The sequence below is a fragment of the Rosa rugosa genome, chromosome 6, assembly GCF_958449725.1.
Source record: "Rosa rugosa chromosome 6, drRosRugo1.1, whole genome shotgun sequence".
NCBI lineage: Eukaryota > Viridiplantae > Streptophyta > Magnoliopsida > Rosales > Rosaceae > Rosa > Rosa rugosa.
The window spans coordinates 12,172,909-12,195,553 of NC_084825.1; the positions used below are offsets into that span (position 1 = coordinate 12,172,909).

At 36.8% G+C, this 22,645-nt stretch overlaps 1 long non-coding RNA gene and 2 pseudogenes across 1 annotated transcript; 1 reads left to right on the top strand and 2 right to left on the bottom strand.

Moving 5' to 3' along the window:
• Nucleotides 1-3,411: 3,411 nt before the first annotated feature.
• Nucleotides 3,412-6,423, bottom strand: LOC133716058 (receptor-like protein kinase FERONIA; annotated as a pseudogene).
• A 6,887-nt stretch (nt 6,424-13,310) lies between these two features.
• LOC133716230 (receptor-like protein kinase FERONIA) lies at nt 13,311-14,670 on the bottom strand (annotated as a pseudogene).
• Nucleotides 14,671-21,125: 6,455 nt separating this feature from the next.
• On the top strand, nt 21,126-21,750 carry LOC133714962 (uncharacterized). The gene is made up of 3 exons (XR_009848907.1): nt 21,126-21,212; nt 21,301-21,482; nt 21,594-21,750. It is a non-coding gene; the product is annotated as an uncharacterized LOC133714962 (long non-coding RNA).
• Nucleotides 21,751-22,645: the final 895 nt, after the last annotated feature.

Genomic DNA, 22,645 nt, shown 5'->3' on the forward strand with positions numbered 1-22,645 from the left:
AAGTTATTGCATTAATTATGGGCAAATTTGGAAGAAACAAAAATTGATTTTCACAACATTTAATTTATAGGATTGAGTGAAGTTAGAAGACACTTGACAGATAACAAGTGGGGAAGGTTGCTAGCATTCCTCTTAATAGATTATGAGGTACCTAGAGGTACATCTAAATTGTGTTTATGTTTTGGGAATGAAAGGCCTATTCTTCAAGGCTTTACTGATGTTGATTTGACTGGAGATATAGACACAATGAGGTCCACATATGAATATTTATTCACTTTTGCAGGGGGAGCTGTTTCTTGGCAGCCAAAATTGCAAAAGTGTGTGGCTTTCTCTACCACCGAATCAGAGTACATTGCCATTGTTGAATGCTACAAGGAAATGCTATGGTTGAAGAGATTTTTCCAAGAGCTTGGTCTACACCAAAGTAAGTTTGTTATCTACTGTGATAATCAGAGTGCCATTCATCTCAGCAAGAATCCTAGCTTTCATTCCAAGTCCAAACATATACATATGCGGTACCATTGCATTCGAGAGAAATTTGAAAGAAAGTTGCTGATAATAGAAAAGGTTCATACTAATGAGAACAAGGCTAATATGTTGACAAAGTCTCTTCCCAAAGGCACATTGGAATTGCACATTCTTAGCAGGTCTGCGTTCTTGAGCATGAGTCAGGAAGGGGGAGATTGTTTGAGTTCCCTCCTCATGCTAGACATCTAATTAATAGGTGTTATAAACCAAGCAGAACTCTGTCTTGAAAAGAAGGAAAAAAAACAAACAAAAAACAAAACAAAAAAAAAGGGCGTTTCAATTCTCTAAAAAGAAGGCGTGCAGCAGTGGAGTTAATTGGATTTGGTTGTCGCTTCTCTTCCCCGAGAGACTAGAAGCGTCTGGTATAGAAGAAGGCATATGTTGTATGGATTGTAAAAAAAGAAGCTTTTGCTGCGTGTATTGAAAGTGTATGTTCATTGTAAAAGGAGAGAAGAAAGTGTTGGAGAGGAAAGATCCCACATTCGAAAAGTGACAAATAAAATATAACTTATAAGTGGGTGGATCTCACCCAATTGTACCGAGGCCTTTTGTGATTAAAACTCAACACCTATCGGGTGGTTAAGTTGGGACAATATCGGTACAATGGTAGGCCACGGGCCACACTTGTCGTTGTTTAACATGGTATCAGAGCGGGTCCTTCTCCAATTGCGTCTCCACGTAGGCACATATCATGAGCCCAAATTGGGGTTCCTTGTATTGTCATTGAAATTACCAAGTGTTCAATGTGGGATGACATTACCAAGTGTCCAATGTGGGCCTTGGATTGTATTGACCAAGTCTCCGATATGAGACTTGTGTCCCAATTTCCACGTGGCCCACCATTGTCGCTGTTTAAGAGTGTTTAACAGAAAGAAAGCAATATATCCTTCTTTTACAGCCTTCTTGTGAGAGTGTATCCAAGAGTGTTTCTCTTGAGAGTTTCTTCCTCTAGTGATCTAGAGAGATTAGTGATTGTAATTTTCATAGTGGAAGTTCATCAGAGATTGTCCCGTGGTTTTTCCCTTCACAATGGAGTTTCCACGTTAAATTTGGTGTCTTTGTTGCTCTTATATATGTGCCATTGTTCTGTTCTTGTTTGGCTTTTGCAGTTACGTGTTTTATCTTGCTGCATAATCTGTTATCAATTCCAACATAGTCTTCTAAGTGATAAACTTTAGGCTCTATGTGGACTCTTTTATGGGATGAGTTTATCTTGAGTTTTGCCTATACATAGCAGGAGATAGTCCCCGCCTCTACTACGCTTAAACATTGAGTTCATTTCCCATTAGTGAGGTTAAATAGTAGTAGAGGGCGGAAGACTATCCCTTCCCTTGATGTGTTGCCGTGTTGGTGAATTGCTGTTGAAGATGTCTTCACTTGGCTGGACTATTGCTGAAGGGATCATGAGTGCTGATGCAGGTAAAACTCCTAGTCCTTTTAGGAGCACTCTTGTGTGCTTATATTAATCTGCAGCATATGTACAGGTGTTTATCTTCTTATGAATTGATCTTCATGTGTAAATGATGATATGGTATGCAGCATCGTGTTTTAACAGAGGGACCGAGAAACTTGTTATGAATAATGTGGAGGAGAAGAACCAGTGTAGGAATAGCGGGAGACAGACCAACAATAGACCGTACCTCTAATTTTCTCAAAGATATCGTTGAGATCCATCGCCAAAGCAAAACTGAATATTGTCTCTCTAAATTAATTGTAACTTTGTTGACTTCATCATGAGATTCACGAGTCACCAATTGAAATGACATGAGGAAATTAGGGTTTGGATAGGTACAGAAAAATAAGGATCAAATTAACGATATATATAGACATTATTACTTCAAAATTCCATTGCCATGCACATTGCTAATTTCCTTTGAAGCAAGCAACAGACTAACAAAATGAGTTGAAATAAAGAACATATTCCATAGGTACTACGTACATTAATAATGTGGCTCATCAATCATTTATGATCATATCATTTCTCATTAGGCTCTTGGATCTCAGAGAAGAGTGTACATACCCCACAACCCTTTGATGGATACATTGTGCGGTAGAATATTGGTCACTAATACTCTTTTCGTGAACCTGCTATTCTCTGTGTCCAAAGAATCTTCCCAACTGCCGTTACGCCCTACATCATTATCATTTCCCATCGGCCTCATCTTCACCCTTCTTTACGACATTATAATCCAAATTCGAACCCTCCACTCTGCTAAATTCGGACACCAGTAGGCCGAAAATATGAAGAAGCAAGGAAAGGTAAAGAGGAATACAAGTTCGGTTTCACGTTGGTATTTGGTAATTGCATACAAGTAAGTTCATACTTCATACTTGTAAATGGTTGGGTTCTGCTAGCTGGCCTGCTCATGATAATATTTGTAGCGAGTTAATCACGTATTTGATATGCTTGTGATCGGAAGGAGGATGCTTAAAGATGAACAATTCTTAAGTTCACCCCTAGGGTGAATGAGCATATTCACCCCCGTTGTCGATTAACATATTTTTACTTAATAAATTTATAATCCAACTGTCAATATCTTAAATTATCCTTTAAAGATCATCTATGTAAAAAATCAATCGAATCGGAAATCGTTTAATTATCTAATTGAATCAAACAAATGGATGGTTCTAACAACACTTACGACTACTATGATGAACCGTCCATGTATTTCATAGAAATGAATAACTAAAAGGTCTTCAATTTGATTGATTTTTTACAGAGCTAATCTTTATATTACGTTATACAACATGAATGGTTGGATTAGAAAGTTATAAAGATATTATGCATTAATCGCAAGAGATGGTGAATTTGCTCATTCACCCTAGGGGTGAACCTAAGAATTGTTCCTTAAAGATTTGCATGTATGGTTGTGCTTCTCTGGATTAAAACTGTGTGGACACCACCAGCAAAGACTTGCAAGTCAAAATTTGGCAGCACGTAATAAACTCTCATTATAAGTAAGGATTAACTTATTTGTGCCCTTGGCATTGGCCTTAAATATTCTCAATCTACGTCAATCGAATAGTGCCTGGTAGTGCTTATTTCCTCTTTAGACTCCTTTTTTTTTTTTTTGTCAATTGAAAAAAAGAACATCCTCGAAGAAGAAGAAGAAGAAAGAGAGAGAAAGAGAAAAAAAAAATATTCTACAAGGATTGCGTTTATCTTGTTCACCATGTTGCTCATCAATTATCTTCCAACCGGATCAATGATCTCGGAGAAAATTGTCCTGGTCAACTCTTGGACGGATTCGTTCGCCCCACTGCTTTGCTCACTAGAACAAGACCCTTCATTACCCTTGATCAATGAAATCTCATCTTGAACCGTCCTTTCAATGTGATCAATATAATCCTCGTTGTTTTGCTGCATCTGCAATGCAAACTGAAGCCCTCTCACAACATCATCCATTGATGGTCGATTGATCCCATTATCATCCATGCAACTCATTGCGATGAAAGCAAATTTATGCAAGCATCGGACTGCAATTTCACCCTTCAAATTTGGGTCAACAATCTGATCAAGTTTCCCATCGCGATGACACTTTTTGGCCCATCTAGCTAAGCCAACTCGATTATTATCCACAATGGTCACAGCTGGCCTCCCACACAATACTTCACATAACACTACGCCAAATGAGTACACGTCGGACTTCTCAGTCAATTGTTGACGCTGGTAGTAATCAGGATCAAGATATCCGAAACTACCCTTCACCTTCGTGCTAATGTGGGTCCTGGACATTGTGATATTGCCCATTTTTGATAACCCAAAATCCGAAACCTTGGCTGCCCATTTCTCGTCTAGTAATATGTTTGTGCTCTTTATGTCACGGTGAATGATGGTGCCCTTGGTACCTGTGTGAAGGTAGTGCAAACCTTGCGCTGCACCAATACAAATTTGAAGCCGTAGTTTCCAAGGAAGATGCGGATTCTCAGTCTGGTGTAAATGATCGCTAAGGGTCCCACGTGCCATGTAATCGTACACTAAGAGCATCTCACCTTGATCGGCACAATATCCAATTAGAGACACCAAATGGCGGTGGCGTAGTTGGGAGAGCATCTTGATTTCTGTCATGAACTCTTGAGCGCCCTGCGATGAAGTAGCTTTGAACCGTTTAATTGCAACAAGGGTGAGCCCATCATCAAAGTGTCCTTTGTACACGTGGCCAAACCCACCGATCCCAATGATAAAAGTGTCATCGAAGTTATTGGTGGCAGCTTTGATCGCTGCCAGTGAAAAGTACCGACACAAATAAGATGGGATATATGACCCAAGGTTCGTGGTTGACATCGTCATCTTGTGGCTGGAGCCGGAGTCCTTGAGTTTTCTTCCACGCCTGAAAACTAAAAGCCCGACTAGGGAAAGAACAAGTAAGACGGAAACTACACCGGCAAGCATAGGAATCCACGACTTCTTTGACTTTCTAGAGCTTTCCGACGACTCCTTTTGCGGGATATCCAGCGGTAACTTGGGGATGAGTCCGCCTAGATTGCCGTCTGTGTCATTTAGTTTGAAGATTTCGAGCCCATTCAAGATCACGTTGGTAAATGTAGTTTCCGAATCATCTTGATTTGCTTGTAGTGCAACAAGGAGATCAACTAAACCTTTCTTCTGGGTTCCAAGACTCGGCATGGGCACAAAGTAGTCCTTATATATGGGAATCCCATTGCCTTCCCCATTTTCTGTAGTCCAACTGATTATGTCCGCGTGCGCTTCAGCTATTAAATTGGTAATGAAAATCTGAAACATTCTATCTCTGGCCTTGGTAACATCCGATTCAATCTCACAGAAATGGAGCCTCACCAGGTAAGAAAAGTTGGGATCTACAGGAAATCCCCAGGTGAGATTGTAGCTCTTGTTGATAGTATTGTTTCCTCCCATTGTCCGGCCCGTTCGGTACACCTCTTCAGGCGCTGTGTAGTTAGGGATTCTTGCAAAATTGAGATGAGTATTTTTGCTTCGTGGTACAAAGCTCAAAGTATTACTTCGATTATCCAAGTAGAACTCGTCGGTTGGATTCCAGGTACGGTACAATCCGGTGTCTTCATTCGGAGATACTGGGCTGCCACCAACATTGATTCGGTAGATCATTTCCAGAGCGGTGTAGTTTTCGACGTAATATCTGGCACCGCTGCTGCCGAGATAACTAGCCCATCGCCTTGGGCTGCCGAGTGGTAAAGATTGGTCGGCATAGACATGATTTCGATCCCGTTGATAAACGCGTATCCATCCTTGCTGGGAGTGAATGTAATGTTCAGACTCCGCTCTTCTGGCTCAATGTTGACGCAGTATTCTCTGAGTAGCGTCTCAGAGCCATCGTAAGATATACTACTGAGAGAAGCGTTGAAGTCCTTGAGAAGTCTGTAGCCACCGGCTTTGACAGAGAAAAGTGATTTCGAGTAGTCGAAGTCAGCATTGTATGTAGCCGGGAAGAAAAACAAGCGGATGAACTTCTGGCCTGGACTGACGGGAAATCTGTAAGTGAATTCCGAATGTGAAAGCCGAGCTGTAATGAATGGTACTAGGCTGCCTGAGGAGGAGGACATGGGTGCATTTTCGACCTGGGACGTGCTACCAACTTCTTCTGGGGAAAGCTTTGACTTGATATCTCCCCTCCAAGTTCGAGAATCATAATCACCGATTGTGTCGCCGTAAGATCCGCAGTTAAGGCTGATACATTCGACTGGAGAGTAGATCGGTGCGGACTCTCCGGCCACCAGTAGGGTGACGAAGAGTAGAAACAAGCTGGAAGGATAAAGAGGAGCGAGAATTGGTTTCATATTGGGAATGAGTACTGTATATAAAAGGTGCGTATAGACTATAGACGTAATTGTTGGTTGGGTTCTTTAGGTTATATAGGCAGGAGAATTATAGAGGGATATTATCATACCAAAATTAACAAGGAAGGAAGTTAATCGATAAATATATGTACGGTTGTGTTTCTCTTAAATCTTACTTTCTTCTTTTTGCTTTTGTTTAGGCAGTGGACTTGACTACTTTATCAGTCTTTGGCATTCAGCGAAAGTCTTTATATGCCATACTTTCCAATTCAAGAAAACGAATTAATTAATAGGGGGTGATTAAATGTTGTTATCTTATTTTGTAGAAGATCAAGTCTATTAGCTTTTAGAGCTTTTAAGTCTTCTCTTCTCTTGTATTGTTTCAATTAAGCGGCAACTTTAGTTAGTAAGGGCCTGTCCGGTAACGTTTTTAAAAATGATTTTTGAAAAACTGATTTTGAAAATGAAAACGAGAAAACAAGATTGGATTTTTGAGATCCGAAAATGTATCCGGTAGTTTATTCCGAAAACAATTTTCAAAAACGAGAACAGCAAAAACGCGTCCGGTACTACCGTATGAAAATACAAAAAACAATGAAAATGTATACATATATCTCCGTGTTTTCTAAAATATGAGAATGAAAAGGTGAAAACGTCTATTTGTCGTTTTCCTGTTTTACGAGTAAAATAAAAAATCATTTTCAATTTTTTTTTTCTGTATTTTTGAAAATAGACCAACGAACGCATTTTCAAGCCATTTTCATTTTATAAAATGAAAAAGATGACTTAAAAACGTTACCGACCGCCACCTAAACTTTTGTTTTTTTCCTGACTTTCACCTGGAGTGGAGAACGCGATTTACATTTTGTTGCCTTTTAGTGCTCTTATTCTAATCATTTGTACCCTTACTCTTAATGAAACTTCTCCAATTTTGAGGTTTCCTTTTTTGGGGCGGGGGGCCTCTTGTTAAAAAAAGGTCCGTCGACTCTGTCTAGATTGTTCTTTAAAAGCTCATAGTTTTAGTTTATAATAATTCGAGATACTGTTTGTACAGGAAGTTTTTGGTATTATCTCTGAGTGTTTAGTCGTCACATTTCCTTGACAAAAGTCTTGAACTTCTCTTGAGCAAAAATGAGACAAGATCCAAGACTCATGCGTAAATATTTTGGCTCTGCTTTCGATGTAATTAAAGAATCTCAAACGAACCAACCAGTTAAAGAGAATAGACGTCCTTGCATTTGTTCAAACAAAATCCGTTGAGAAGTCTTTACCATTTTCTTGTTCAATGTTCAAACAGAATCCCTTATTTATTGTCTCCACACCTTCAGCATCTGTAATAAGAGAAGCATAGAAGTTGTTGAGAAGGGTACAGCCACCGGCTGTGACAAAGAAAAAGGCATCTGAGCGGGTGAAGTTGGGATAAGAAACAGGATAGAAATACAAGCGACTTTTGGCGGGTAGCTAGGGGAATGCTGTTAAGTAAATTCAGAGCGTGAAATAGGGGCAAACTCTCTGGCCACGATCAGCGAGACGGTAGAGATTAAGCTTTCGCTGCCGGGGATAATCTTTGTATGATCGATGATGGAGAGAAAAAGAGAACGAAGCTGCTCATAGATATGTGTGGTTGTGTTTCTCTCTAATCCACTTATTGGAATTTCTTGAGCAGTAGGAATGATCATCAGTCAATGGGACAATGGGTGGATAGACTTTGACAAGTAATACTGCTGTCTTTTCAATTGCGTATTTAGTCCTGGCAATTGGGAAATGTCTTTATGCATAAATTATTAGTTCAATAAGAATAGATACTAAATTAGTTAATAAGTCTTCAATTTTGATGTTGATTGATCTGGATATTATTAGTCACCGAGCTACTGCAAATTTGTTATCATTTTACCCATTCATCAGTTTCACTGCAAATTTGGAAGTTTCAGTGTTGAAGCTAAATACTCAAAATATTATCATTGGTTGAAAAAAATAAACAAATAAATCATTAAGATCCCATCGACATGGCAAAAAAGTGAAAAAAACGGATATTGTCTACATTATAATTAGATTGTCGACTTAATCACGAGATTCAAGAGTAACTGGAATATGTAATTCCTTAAAATGACATGAGAGAATTAGGATTTGGATAGTACATAAAGGGAGGTGCTATTCACACAGCCCCTCTATTTATTACTTTAATTCAATTTTTTTTTTACAAATTACCCTAAATACCCTATCTTGCAATTAAGTTTTATTCTTTTTCTATTTGGCAATTCAATCATCTCCAAATCCTAAATCCTTATTTTCCCGTAGACACAGAGGACTTCAAAACTCTTTTCGATTTTTTTTTTTTCCATCAAAAACTTCTCTAGTATAGTCATTCTATCTCTTTACTATGATGCTTTGAAATTCAATCAAAGCAGAACAAGCAACTTTAGACCCATCTTTGGAGAAAATTTTACACTTGATTTGCAATGAAAACATGAAAGAAAAATATGAGTTAAGTGATGATTCGAGCCCGTTTGAATCCATCATTCCTGATAAGATTCTAACTGAAACTATTTGGTGTATTTGAATCAATTAAGCAACTATAGAACTTTACAACAGTCTAATAATTATAGTCTTATGATTATAGACATGATTTGTTCTACCATGTTATGCTAGAATACAAAAGATTTTTCCATAGGAAAACTATAATATGAGAGGGGTTTCAAAGATAAGGAGTGGTTGTTTGTGGGGGTGGGGGTGCGTGTGGGGGTGGGTTTCAGCAGGGGTTTGTGTTTTTTATTGAGGGTTAATTGGTTTTGATGCTTCTAGTTACTCTTGTTTATTAGCTTTTATTTTTATGAAGCAATGTTGTGGACTGGTACATTGGTTTATGTTATTTTTTGACAAATTATTTGGGTAATTCATGCTCCAATACATATTATTGAAGTATTTGTGCTGACAATTTTATCATTGCTTCTACTTGAAAGGAATTAAATGTGTTGAAATAAGGATAGCTTGCTCTTTGCTACTGTAAGATCATCTGCAACTTTTTACTCTCTGGTTTTCCAGCCCTAACTATGGTTTATGCATTTCATTTTTATATGCGTACCAACTTTTTACCATCTATACATTTCAGTTCAGTAACTGTAACTACCACTCTAAATAACCAATTAGTCATTGTATTGTCATTCTCTTCACAATGTTGAATTAGGTCCAGTACCTTTTTACCTAACAATCAGAGTGTGGAAAGCAGAACCATATTTAATGCTGAAAATTAGTGTCACTTGGAAGATCTTCGTATCATAATATATATCTTAGTAGCAAAAAAAAATTGATTGATTGTATAATGATGTTTGATTCATGATTGACTAACCAAATAGAAAAGAGAAATTTTAATTACACACCCCTAATCACTTAATACACATCTCTATTATTTTATATTTCAAATTAGATTTTGTAGGTAGGTTAAATGACCAAAACAGACATATATGCATTAGAAGAAGAAGAAAAATAGTCATATTTTCCTTATATTATTCTATTTATGTATAAATAGTTAGATAAATACAACAAAGATACATGGCCTCCCAATTTAATACAAGAATAAAGTTAGAAACTATCTAATTTAATTTTTTCTTAAATAAATTGTAATTAAATGAGGTCAGAAACTATAATATTTAGAATTTCAAAATCAATGGCATTAAATGTTTTAAAAACATATCGCTTTACTCCCATTTTTTTGTTAATTTTCTTTTTTGTTCTAAGAGTTATGATTAATCAATTTATTTTCTCATACAAAACATCACAGGTGAAAAAAAATTTGTAATTAGTAATTTGTTTGGCCCCTCTAATGACAACTTTTTAGTTCCGCTAATGTGGAGAAACTACTGATATAGTTTTGGTTGAATGTTCAACTCATAATTTTATACTTGATTAACATGGTGTTTGGTGGATGAGAGCTCAAATAACACAAAACTTATTTATATGCATCTATTTAAAGGGAACAATAATAAATCTTTATGGATTTCTCAATAACTAACACAAGTAATCGATATGGTCATTTACGAAACGTCAATATACTATAATATACTAATCACATTAAATAGTAACCTTAATATAGTTAAAAAGCAGGATATTTCATGATTTTTGAGATTTAGGATATTTTAGGTACTTTGGGTTGTGTTTTTAGTAAAATATTAGAATGGGAAATTAAATGGGTGGTGTATTAAGTATGGAGTGTGTATTAAGTAATTAGGGGTGTGCATTTAAAACTTCTCAATAGAAAAAAGAAAAAAGAAAAAAGAAAAAAAGAAACATAATTGCAAGGGAGGGTAGTTAAAGAAAATAGGTGTGTGAATAGCACCACCCTACATAAATTACATTGCCACACTGATTTTTTTTTTTTTTTTGGTTATCCAACAATGAAAAGTAACGACATGAGTGGACGGCAAAGACTTGGTGGACTTAGGGGCTGAAGACGAAAGCAGACCCCATTTTGCTCTGATGTGCATAGTAAAGGTTCGTTAATTGGGCTAGATGCATGCACAATTTCAATTCATTGACGGTGTGCAATAACAGCTTCGAGTGCTGAATGACTTGAAATCTCTTTCATTATCAAGCATAAAAGATGAAAAAGACTAGAATGTTGATTGAAAATTGGAATTTATACAGGTCAGAATATTCAACAAAATGCACAATACTTTCACATTTCTTATGAGTTTAAAATTACTAACATAACAGTTTTTGGTAAAAACTTGAGATTGAGTTGAAATTCTATGACTTAATGTATTACAAGTATATATTTACTGCTCATATTATCCACGTACCCTCCTATGATTCTACAAAGATCTCTCTCATCTTGTTAACAATGTTGCTCGTCGATCATCTCCCAACCGGATCGATGAACTTAGAGAAGATTGTCCCGGTCAACCTTTGGATGGATTCTTTCGCCCCACTGCTTCGCTCACTGTATTTTACTAAATACACAACCTTTGGGTTGTGTATTTAGTAAAATATTAGAATGAGAAATTAAATGGGTGGTGTATTAAGTATGGAGTGTGTATTAAGTAATTAGGGGTGTGCATTTAAAATTTCTCAATAGAAAAAAGAAAAAAGAAAAAAGAAAAAACGAAACTTAATTGCAAGGGAGTGTGTATTTAGTAAAATATTAGAATTGGAAATTAAATGGGTGGTGTATTAAGTATGGAGTGTGCATTAAGTAATTAGGGGTGTGCATTTAAAATTTCTCAATAGAAAAAAGAAAAAAGAAAAAAGAAAAAAAAAACGAAACTTAATTGCAAGGGAGTGTGTATTTAGTAAAATATTAGAATGGGAAATTAAATGGGTGGTGTATTAAGTATGGAGTGTGTATTAAGTAATTAGGGGTGTGCATTTAAAATTTCTCAATAGAAAAAAGAAAAAAGAAAAAAGAAAAAAGAAAAAAGAAAAAAGAAAAAAGAAAAAAAGAAACATAATTGCAAGAGAGGGTAGTTAAAGAAAATAGGTGTGTGAATAGCACCACCCTACAAAAATTACATTGTCACACTGATTTTTTTTTTTTTTTTGGTTATCCAATAATGAAAAGTAAGGACATGAGTGGACAACAAAGACTTGGTGGACTTAGGGGCTGAAGACGAAAGCAGACCCCATTTTGCTCTGATGTGCATAGTAAAGGTTCGTTAATTGGGCTAGACGCATGCACAATTTCAATTCATTGACGGTGTGCAATAACAGCTTCGGGTGTTGATTGACTAGAAATCTCTTTCATTATCAAGCATAAAAGATGAAAAAGACTAGAATGTTGATTGAAAATTGGAATTTATACAGATCAGAATATTCAACAAAATGCACAATACTTTCACATTTCTTATGAGTTTAAAATTACTAACATAACAGTTTTTGGTAAAAAATTGAGATTGAGTTGAAATTCTATGACTTAATGTATTACAAGTATATATTTACTGCTCATATTATCCACGTACCCTCCTATGATTCTACAAAGATCTCTCTCATCTTGTTAACAATGTTGCTCGTCGATCATCTCCCAACCGGATCGATGAACTCAGAGAAGATTGTCCCGGTCAACCTTTGGATGGATTCTTTCGCCCCACTGCTTCGCTCACTGTATTTTACTAAATACACAATCCAAAGGTTGTGTATTTAGTAAAATATTAGAATGGGAAATTAAATGGGTGGTGTATTAAGTATGGAGTGTGTATTAAGTAATTAGGGGTGTGCATTTAAAACTTCTCAATAGAAAAAAAGAAAAAAGAAAAAAGAAAAAAAGAAAAGAAAAAAAAAAACATAATTGCAAGGGAGGGTAGTTAAAGAAATTAGGTGTGTGAATAGCACCACCCTACATAAATTACATTGGCACACTGATTTTTTTTTTTTTTGGTTATCCAACAATGAAAAGTAACGACATGAGTGGACGGCAAAAACTTGGTGGACTTAGGGGCTGAAGACGAAAGTAGACCCCATTTTGCTCTGATGTGCATAGTAAAGGTTCGTTAATTGGGCTAGACGCATGCACAATTTCAATTCATTGACGGTGTGCAATAACAGCTTCGGGTGCCGAATGACTTGAAATCTCTTTCATTATCAAGCATAAAAATGAAAAAGACTAGAATGTTGATTGAAAATTGGAATTTATACAGGTTAGAATATTCAACAAAATGCACAATACTTTCACATTTCTTATGAGTTTAAAATTACTAACATAACAGTTTTTGGTAAAAAATTGAGATTGAGTTGAAATTCTATGACTTAATGTATTACAAGTATATATTTACTGCTCATATTATCCACGTACCCTCCTATGATTCTACAAAGATCTCTCTCATCTTGTTAACAATGTTGCTCATCGATCATCTCCCAATCGGATCGATGAACTCAGAGAAGATTGTCCCGGTCAACCTTTGGATGGATTCTTTTGCCCCACTGCTTCGGTCACTAGAACTAGACCCTTCATTGTCCTTGATCATTGCAATCTCATCTTGAAACCGTCCTTTCTATGTGATCAATATAATATTTGTTGTTCATTGCATTTCTAATGCAAATTGAAGCCTTCTCACAACATTATCCATTGAAGGCCGATTGATCCCATTTTCATCCATGAAACTTATTCTATGGAAAAAAATTTATGCAAGCATCGCAATGCAATTTCACCCTTCAAATTTGGGTCAAAAACTTGATCAAGTTTCCCATCACGATGACACTTCTTGACCCATCCAGCTAGCCCAAACTTTATTATTATCCATAGTGGTCACAGCTGGCCTCCTACACAATACCTCGTATAACACTACGCCAAATGAATACATGTCAGACATCTTAGTCAATTGTTGACGTCGGTTGTAATCGATGTCAAGATATCCGAAACTACCCTTCACCTTTGTGCTAATGTGGGTCTTCGACATTGTGATAATGTGCTTTTTTGACAACCCGAAGTTCTCTACCCACTTCTCGTCTAATAATATGTTTGCGCTCTTTATGTCATGGTGAATGATGGTGCCTTCGGTACCTGTGTGAAGGTAGTGCAAAGTTTGTGCTGCACCAACGCAAATTTGAAGCTGTAGTTTCCGAGGAAGATGTGGTTCCTTGATCAGGTGAAAATGATCACTGAGATTCCCATGTGCCATGTAATCGTAGACTAAGACCATCTCACCTTGATTGGCACAATATCCTATAAGAGAAACCAAATGGTGGTGGCGGAATTAGGAGAGCATTTTGATTTCGGTCATGAACTCGTGGAGCCTTGCGATGAAGTGGCTTTCAGCTGTTTGGTTGCAACAAGAGTGGCGCATTGTCAAAGTGTCCTTTGTACACGTGGCCAAACCCACAAACTCCAAGGATTAAAGTGTGATCGAAGTTTTTGGTGGCAGCTTTGATCTCTGCCAGTGAAAAGCCATGGCACAAAGAAGATGGAAAAGGTAATCGAAGGGTCATGGTTGATGTCGTCATTCTGTGGTTGGAGCCGGAGTCCTTGAGTTTTCTTTCATACCTGAAATCTAAAAACCCAACTAGGGAAAAAACAAGTAAGACCGAAATAGGAATCAACGACTTATTTGAGTTTCTAGAGCTTTCTGATGTCACCTTTTGCTGGATATCCAGTGGTAGCTCGGGGTTGGGTCCGCCGAGATTTCCTTCTGTGTCATTTAGTTTGAAGATTTTGAGCCCATTCAAGATTGGACCATTATATCTAGTTTTCAAACCGTGTTGATTTGCTTGTAGAGCAATAGAGAGATCAACTAAACCTTTCTTCTGGGTTCCAAGACTCTGCGTGGGCACAAAGTAGTCCCTATATATGGGAATCCCATTTCCTTTTCCATTTTCTATTGTCCATCTAATTATGTCTGCATCCAGTTCAGCTGCTAAATCTGCTATGAAAATCTGAAACATTCTATCTTTAGGCTCGGTAATATGCAGATCAACCTCACAGAAATGGGGCCTCACCAGGTAAGAATTGGAATCTATTGGGAACCTCTAGGTGAGATTGAAGGTCTTGTTATTGATGGTCTGGTTCATTCCTATTGTCCGACCTGTTCAGTACACCTCTTCTGGCGCAGTGTATTTGGGGATGCTCTTGCAAAATTGAGATGAATATTATTGGTTGGTTCTTCAAAGCTCAAATTACGACCTACATAATTTAAGTAGAGATAGTCTTTTGCTTGCTAGGTGCGGTACATGTTAAACGGCGACAAGCGTGGCCCGTGGCCCACCATTGTACCTATATTGTCCCAACTTAACCACCCGTTAGGTATTTTATCAAAGTTGTCATCCAAATTTGAGATGAATAATCTAGGTGACTTAAAGTATTTCTTGAGGATAGAGGTAGCCAATGGAGAGATGGTATCTTCCAATGTTAGAGAAAGTATGTGCTAGATATCTTAGCAGAAACATATGCATGTTAGATTGTTGCCCAATTAATACTCCAATTGAGCAAAACCACAATCTGGCAGAATAACCTGATCAGGTTCCAACTGATAAACCTCGGTACCAAAGGTTAGTGGGACGTTTGATTTACTTATCACACACTAGACCTGATGCAGCCTATGCAGTTAGTGTTGTGAGTCAGTTTATGCACAATCCAAGTGAAAGACACATGGATGGTGTGGTGAGGATCTTGAGGTATTTGAAGTTTGCACCATGAAAAGGCTTAATGTTCTCAAAACATCAACATCTTGATGTTAGTGGATATATAGATGCAGACTAGGTTGGTTGTATCATAGATAGGAAGTCTACATCTAGCTACTTTACCTTTGTGGGAGGAAACCTTGTTACCTGGAGGAGCAAGAAACATAAGGTTGTTGCAAGATCAAGTGGTGAAGCTAAATATCGAGATATGGCCCATGGAGTGTGTGAACTCCTGTGTTTACGTAAAATCTACTCTGAGATTTGGGTTTTAAGCCTAAGTTAGCTATGTAGCTGTATTGTGACAACAACGCTACAATTGGAATCTCTCAAAATAGTACTGTGCAACATTATCGAACAAACCATGTGGAAGTTGATCGATACTTCATTAAGGAGAAGCTAGATGCAAGGTTAATTACCTTTCCTTTCTTTCCCACTGAGGAACAATTAGTAGATATACTCACCAAAGCTGTATCTAGCAAGTTGTTCTATGACTCACTAAGCAAGTTGGATTTTCAAGATGTTTATGCCCCAACTTGAGGGGGAGTGTTGACACGTGAGTCATTATGTTGACACGTCAGTCATTATTAGTTGACACGTAAGTCATTTGGAGAATACGTGTATTTGGTAGTTACCTTATATGAATTAGTTTCCTATCTTAGATTGTACTAACGTGTGGTACGAGTGTAGTACAATAGGGTTGTATATATAACCTTACATATTTGTACATGTGTGAATAATATAGAAGAATTCTCATTCACAAATATTTTCTCTTTTTCCATCTCAATATTTGACTGTGCATGCCGATGTCTTCATTCGGAGATACTGGGCTGCTATAAATGTTGATTCGGTAGATCATCTCCAAAGCAGTGTTGTTTCAACGTAATATCTACTACCGCTGTTGCCGAGATAACTAGCCCTATCGCCTTGGGTTGCTGAGTGGTAAAGATTAGTCGGCATGGACATGATTTCGATCCCGTTGATAAATGCGTACCCATCCTTGCTGGGAGTGAATGAGATGTTTAGCCTCTTCTGTTATGTATCAAAGTTAACGCAGAATTCTCTGATTAGCGTCTCATAGCCAACCAAATCTATATTGACAGAAGCATTGAAGTCATTGAGAAGGGTGTGGCCACCGGCTTTGACAAAGAAAAGTGATTTCGAGCAGTCAAAGTCGGTGTTATATGTAGCTGGGAAGAAATACAAGCGGATATACTTCAGACCTGGACTGACTAGAAATCTGTAAGTGAATTCCGAATGTGAGAGTCGAGCTGTGATGAATGGTACTTGGGACATGGGTGCTTTTTCTACTTGGGACGTGCTACCTGCTAGAGAAGAAATATCCCACATTAGAAAAGTGACAAATAAAAATATAACTTATAAGTGAGTGGATCACACCCAATTGTACCAAGACCTTTTATTATTAAAATCCAACACCTAACTGGTGGTTAAGTTAGGACAATATCGGTACAATGGTGGGCCACAGGTCACGCTTGTGGCTGTTTAATATGGTATCAGAGCGGGTCCCTTCTCAATTACGTTGCCATCATGGACCCAAATTTGGGTTCATTAATTGATTTGCTACTCTCTTCTCCAATTACCATGGACCCGGTTTGGGTTTATTAAATTGGCCATCAGAAGATTCTGATTGGATTATTATCAAGTGTCCGCTGTGGGCCTTGGATTGTTATGTGATTGGCCAAGTTTCTAATGTAGGACTTGTGACCTGATTTCCAATGTGGAATTGAGTTTGTCAATTAATTGCACGTGAATACCTAGGGCTAGGTTGCAAGTGAGAGGCATGTTGGAGAAGAAAGATCTCACATTAGAAAAGTGACAAATAAAAATCCAACAACTAACTGGTGGTTAAGTTAGGACAGTATCGATATAATGGTGGGTCACAGATTATGCTTATCGTTGTTTAACTTCTTCTAGAGAAAGCTTTGACTTGATATCTTCCCTCCAAGTTCGAGAATCATAATCACCGATCGTGTCGCCGTAAGATCCGTAGTTAAGGCTGATACCATCGACTGGAGAGTAGATAGGTGCGGACTCTCTGGCAACCAGTAGGATGACGAAGAGTAGAAACATGCTGGAAGGGTAAACAGGAGCGAGAATTGGTTTCATATTGGGTAATGAGTACTGTATAAAAGGTGTGTACAAACGTAATTGTTGGTTGGGTTCTTTATGTTATATAGGGAGGAGAATTATAGAGGGATATTGTTGTGGTATTTTAATTAAAACTCGCAAGCGCACGAATCGTCGTTAGTATAGTGTGCATGTACGAGGTCGTTCCAACTGAGGATTGATAATCAATTTAAATTCTAACCTAATTAATCCAAACACAAAAACACATAAACAATCAAACTAAAGAAAATATGGTTTTAAGGTTTTCGACTTAAACAAATAATGTGAAAATTAAAGAAAGAAAGAAAGAAACAAATAATGATAAAACCTAGGGTTTCAGAATCAACTACTAACAATCCTATTTATGTTTCAATGCAATTAACAGATTCTTTTGTTTCTCTAGATGATAATTCCCGTATCTAAGTCCTTCTCAGGTACTCTAGACCATAGTTTTCCTTAAGTGTATGATGCTCTCCCTCTCGGGTAAAGATCTTATATCCTAACTATGCAGTTTATCCTTCTCAGGTATAAATTTAACATGCAGAATTCATTACGCTTTAGAAAACAAGGGAATCAAGCAAATCATTAGTCTTTCTCAAGTAATAATGTAATTTACCACACTTAATCACAAGAAGCTAATCAAATTATATTGCATCTCTGCTTCAAATTTGTCTTCCAATTACTATATGCAAAGCCCTAAGGTGATCAATCAAAGAACTTAAACATAAAGCATCAATTCAAATAGTGATTAAGTATTCATCATAAAGAAACTATAAATCCATCAATAAAACATCAAAGTACATAAATAATCATGATAGGGCATCATCCTAACCCTAGAAAAGGTTTAACAAAAGATAACTAAATAAAACATAGGAAAAACATAAAAAGAATGGAAGGGGAAAAGAAGGGAAAGATGGATGAGTCGTCTCTGCTCCGTAGGCGTCTACATTGTGCTCCCGAGACTCTCTTCTCATGTAAATTCGTGCTCCCTTATATAGGGAAGATTTCTGCTCATCTTTGGCTTCATGTTTCCTTGTAAGACTTGGATTTGGATTTCTATCTTCATTTGGAATGGGAAAACCTTGAAATATCTCTTGTAGAAGTAGGAATCAGTTCATCATTTAATCCTCATCTGAATTAACTTCCTTGAAACATTAGGATTGACGGTCTTGTGCCACGGAACTTGAGTTCTCCATGAATGGTTGTAAATTCCCGAGCAGATTTCCTGTCCGACCTATCTTCACTCAAATAATCATAACTTTCTCCAGAAGTATCGAAATCGAGATCCGTAAAATTCTACAGAAAGTAGACATCCGTAGCTTTCCAATGATATAAGGTTCATTGTCTGATTAGATCTGAGTAACTCCCAGTAATTCGGAGAAGTTGGGTGTTCTGCACAGACAGATTCTGGGACCTGGGCGTCTTTCAATCCTAGTTAGCTCATTTTAACTTCTTTTCTTCTCTTTATGGAACAAACCTACAAAAACACTATAACAACATAAATGACTCGAAATAAGGAGGACTAAGCATAAATACTAAGATTAAGAGGCAAAGAAATATAGGAAAATATGAGCACATCAGATATTATCACATTAACAAGGAGGAAGTTAATCAATAGATACATGTATGATTGTGTTTCTCTTGATCAATACGTAGAAGGTAAAGATATTATCGCCAAGTTGCATGGATGAGTTTTGGATCTATATGTCATTTAACATCAGTTAACTAACAGTCTGGCTCTTTTTCATTTTGTGTATGCAGTGGACTCGATCGACTACTTTATCAGTCTTTGGCAAAGTCTTTATATACTTGTCAATTCAAGAAAATAAATTAATTATTAGCAAAATTGTTATTATACATGGGTGTATGTCATATAGGCATATGATCAAACGGTGTGTGAGCCTCGTCGGATCATCCGTGTAGCGAAAGTCTTTATATACTTTTCAATTCAAGAAAACAAATTAATTATTAGGGGGTGATATGATGTTGTTATCTCATTTCATACAAAATCTAGTCTCTAATAATAGCTTTTCAAGTCTTCTCCTCTCTTATATTGCTGAGGTTTCATGGAAAGGGAAAATAAAAGGGTGGGGTGGGGTTATCTAGCTTGTTCTTCGAGAGCTCCTAATTTTAGTTTATAATTAAATTTCCAGATATTGTTTCCATTAGGCAATCTTTGGTATGAAGGTTTACTTGCTTTTCCTTTCAATTTAGACATTCCTAGCTTCATGGGTGATGGTAGTGATTAAAGTTATTGAATTAGCTCAGGTTTAGAAATGGAAGCATATATGGTTGGAGGTAGATTATTCTCTTGTCCTTGACTTTCTATGCTCTCCCCATTTGGTTTCTTGACAATTAAGGGTTGAGTGGAAGAATTGTTTGCACGGTATTCCCGTATTTCGATGATGCAATTTCACTTGTCACTACACCAATAACCTTAACACACAACACTTTTGGCACAACGAAAAAAAAAAATTGTTGTGTGATGAAGGAAAGTGAATCAGACAACACGTTTACTAAACTTACGTTGTATAAGGTGGTTAAAATTCTGAAGTTTTTATCTAGGAGGTCATTGCACAATGGTTACAAGATTATTTTGTTGTGTGAATCAAAAAAAAAATAGTGGCAGATTTCCCTCCTAGATCGACTCAAATTTAGCTCTAAATTGGTACTACATCCTACAACAGTATAGTTATATCTGTTGTATGAGAGTAGCCTGCAAAATATGATACAACCGTTTTTTACCTTTTGTTGTGTGATCAAGAGGGAAATGTCTGGATGTGCCTATATTTGGCCCAAAATGGCACTCAAGCCTCCCCAAAACCTACAAGTTTTGATTGAGATATACACCAGATTGATGATCCCACAACCAAATGAGTTATTTGTATTGTGTAAATGGGCACCGCCTAACATATTACTTTGGTTTGCATATGAGCGGGAACTTTTCCCTCTTTGGAATTGGGTCAAGTTTAATTTATTCAAAATCAGACAACAAAACTTAGTCTATATGTTGTCTGATTCATATTAATAGCACGTGTTGGTACAACTTAATAATTAGCTAGCAGCTAGGTCTATTGAATGATATTTGCCGTCTCCCACCAACACTTAGTCAAAATAGCAGTTTCCTCAACTATCTTTCTTCGAGCAGCTCTCTTCTCAAAACACCATCGATCTGATCTCATCAAAACACCATACATGGGTCTCTCAGCAAAACACCATATGCCATCAAAATACTTTTCGATTAAAGCTCGACTGTACTTATCCATCACTATACTCATTGATTAGGGTTTCGATCCATCTGTGGGTTCTTCATACTGGGGAAAAGATAGAGGAAATTAGAGTTTAAATCTAGACATCGAAATTCCGGAGTTGAAACTAGGGTCCATTTGTGGGTTCTTCGATTTGGGGGTTTCTTAGCTATTCTTGGTGAGTTAAATTTTGATTTGTTTTGGTGAAGAACTGCATTTTGTTTGGTTTTTAATCTCGATTATAACCAGGTTTGTTGGTTATTCATTGGCTTAGTAGCTTCGAAATCTCATCTTGCTTTGCTTATTTGCTTTCATTGATAGAAAGAATTTTACTTTGTTCTATTCGCAGCTGGTTTGCCTTATTTGCAGAGAATCTACAGCAGACCATCTTCTCCAACCATTCCAAGGCCTTCTCATCACTACTTTCAACAATTGGTAATTGCAATTTCTGTGCTTTCTATTTTGTCTGTGTTATCATTTACCTATTTGTAGTTGAAATTTGAAATGGGTTTTATTGTGGCAGGGAATTTCGGTCTTGAGAAACTTACTTGCAGAGGAACCAGTTTCATGTCCATTGACTCCACTTTTGATTACAGAAATTGAGAAGAAAATTGGGTTTTGTATTGAGAAGAAAATTGGGTTTTGTAGGGGATGTGGGCAGCGTCTACTTCAGGCCCAACCATCCTATGAAGCCACATCGGCTATGTATGACCCATCACCTTGTGCTCTCATATGATCTCCACAAGAAGATGAAAATTTATGTCAGTTATCTAATTTTGTCATAATACTAACTCGATCTTATCTGCTTCTATTTAGATTGTTGAGGTTTGGATTTGGTATTTGGATAGCCTTGTTGATTATTCTCAGCGGACCCACAAGGCATATCTGGTGGAGTTGGAAGAAGCTGTAGACTCAGTTTGACTGGTGGAGTGAGCTTGACAGCTATTGTTGGTATTGATTGCAGGAGCTAGACTTGTGAGTATTCTGAGCTTGACTATTGAATTTGTGGACTGCTATTAAATATGTTCTGAAGCTTTAATTTGTTGAAATCTATTGTTCTATGCTTCATATATCGTGGTATTCGATTAGTTTTTGGTGAAATTTGTAGGACTGGTTTGGTCATACTACTTCTATAGTTGATGTTCTTTTTGGAGAATTGTTTTATGTCACGAGAATTGTTCGGTTCTTATTGGTTCATACTAAACTGGTTTGGTTTTGTTTGTTTTTACAACTTTGCTAATTTTTCCCTAATAATTTTCGGGTTCTGCTTGTTTGGTGTGGCAACTGTAGCTTTTTCAATCAAATGCTTGTTCATATTCTCTATTGTTGCTTGAGAGAAGTAATTGTTCAAATGTTGTTCCTGTAGTGGACTCTGCTTTTTCATTGCTTTTGGGGTTTTCTAAGTTTTGTTTATTTGTTGTATTGGATGTCTTGTACTCTTTAAGAGCTCATATTGTTGAAGCAAATGTTATACTTTCCAATACTAGTTGATCTTTTCAATTACTAGCTTACTGTACTATGCTCTTTTATTATATATTCAAAAATTAATCTTAGATTTCAATTTGCCTGCACATGGTATATTTTCACAAACCACGTCACTTTATACTCTAATCATAGTGAGGATATGTTGTGACGCTGTTGTTTTAGCATAGCATTTCCCATTGGACAATATATAAAAAATATTTTTTTTTTTTTTTTTTTGTAATATTTGTTTTGGCTTTGCTTAAATGTATATTGATTTGTTTTTCTTTATATATATTGTGTTATACTATTCTGTCCTTGTTATTGGATTTTCTTAGCCTAAATGTATGTCGAATTTTTTTATCATTGTTTGATATTGGAGTATATGTGTGTGTGTGTGAAAATAA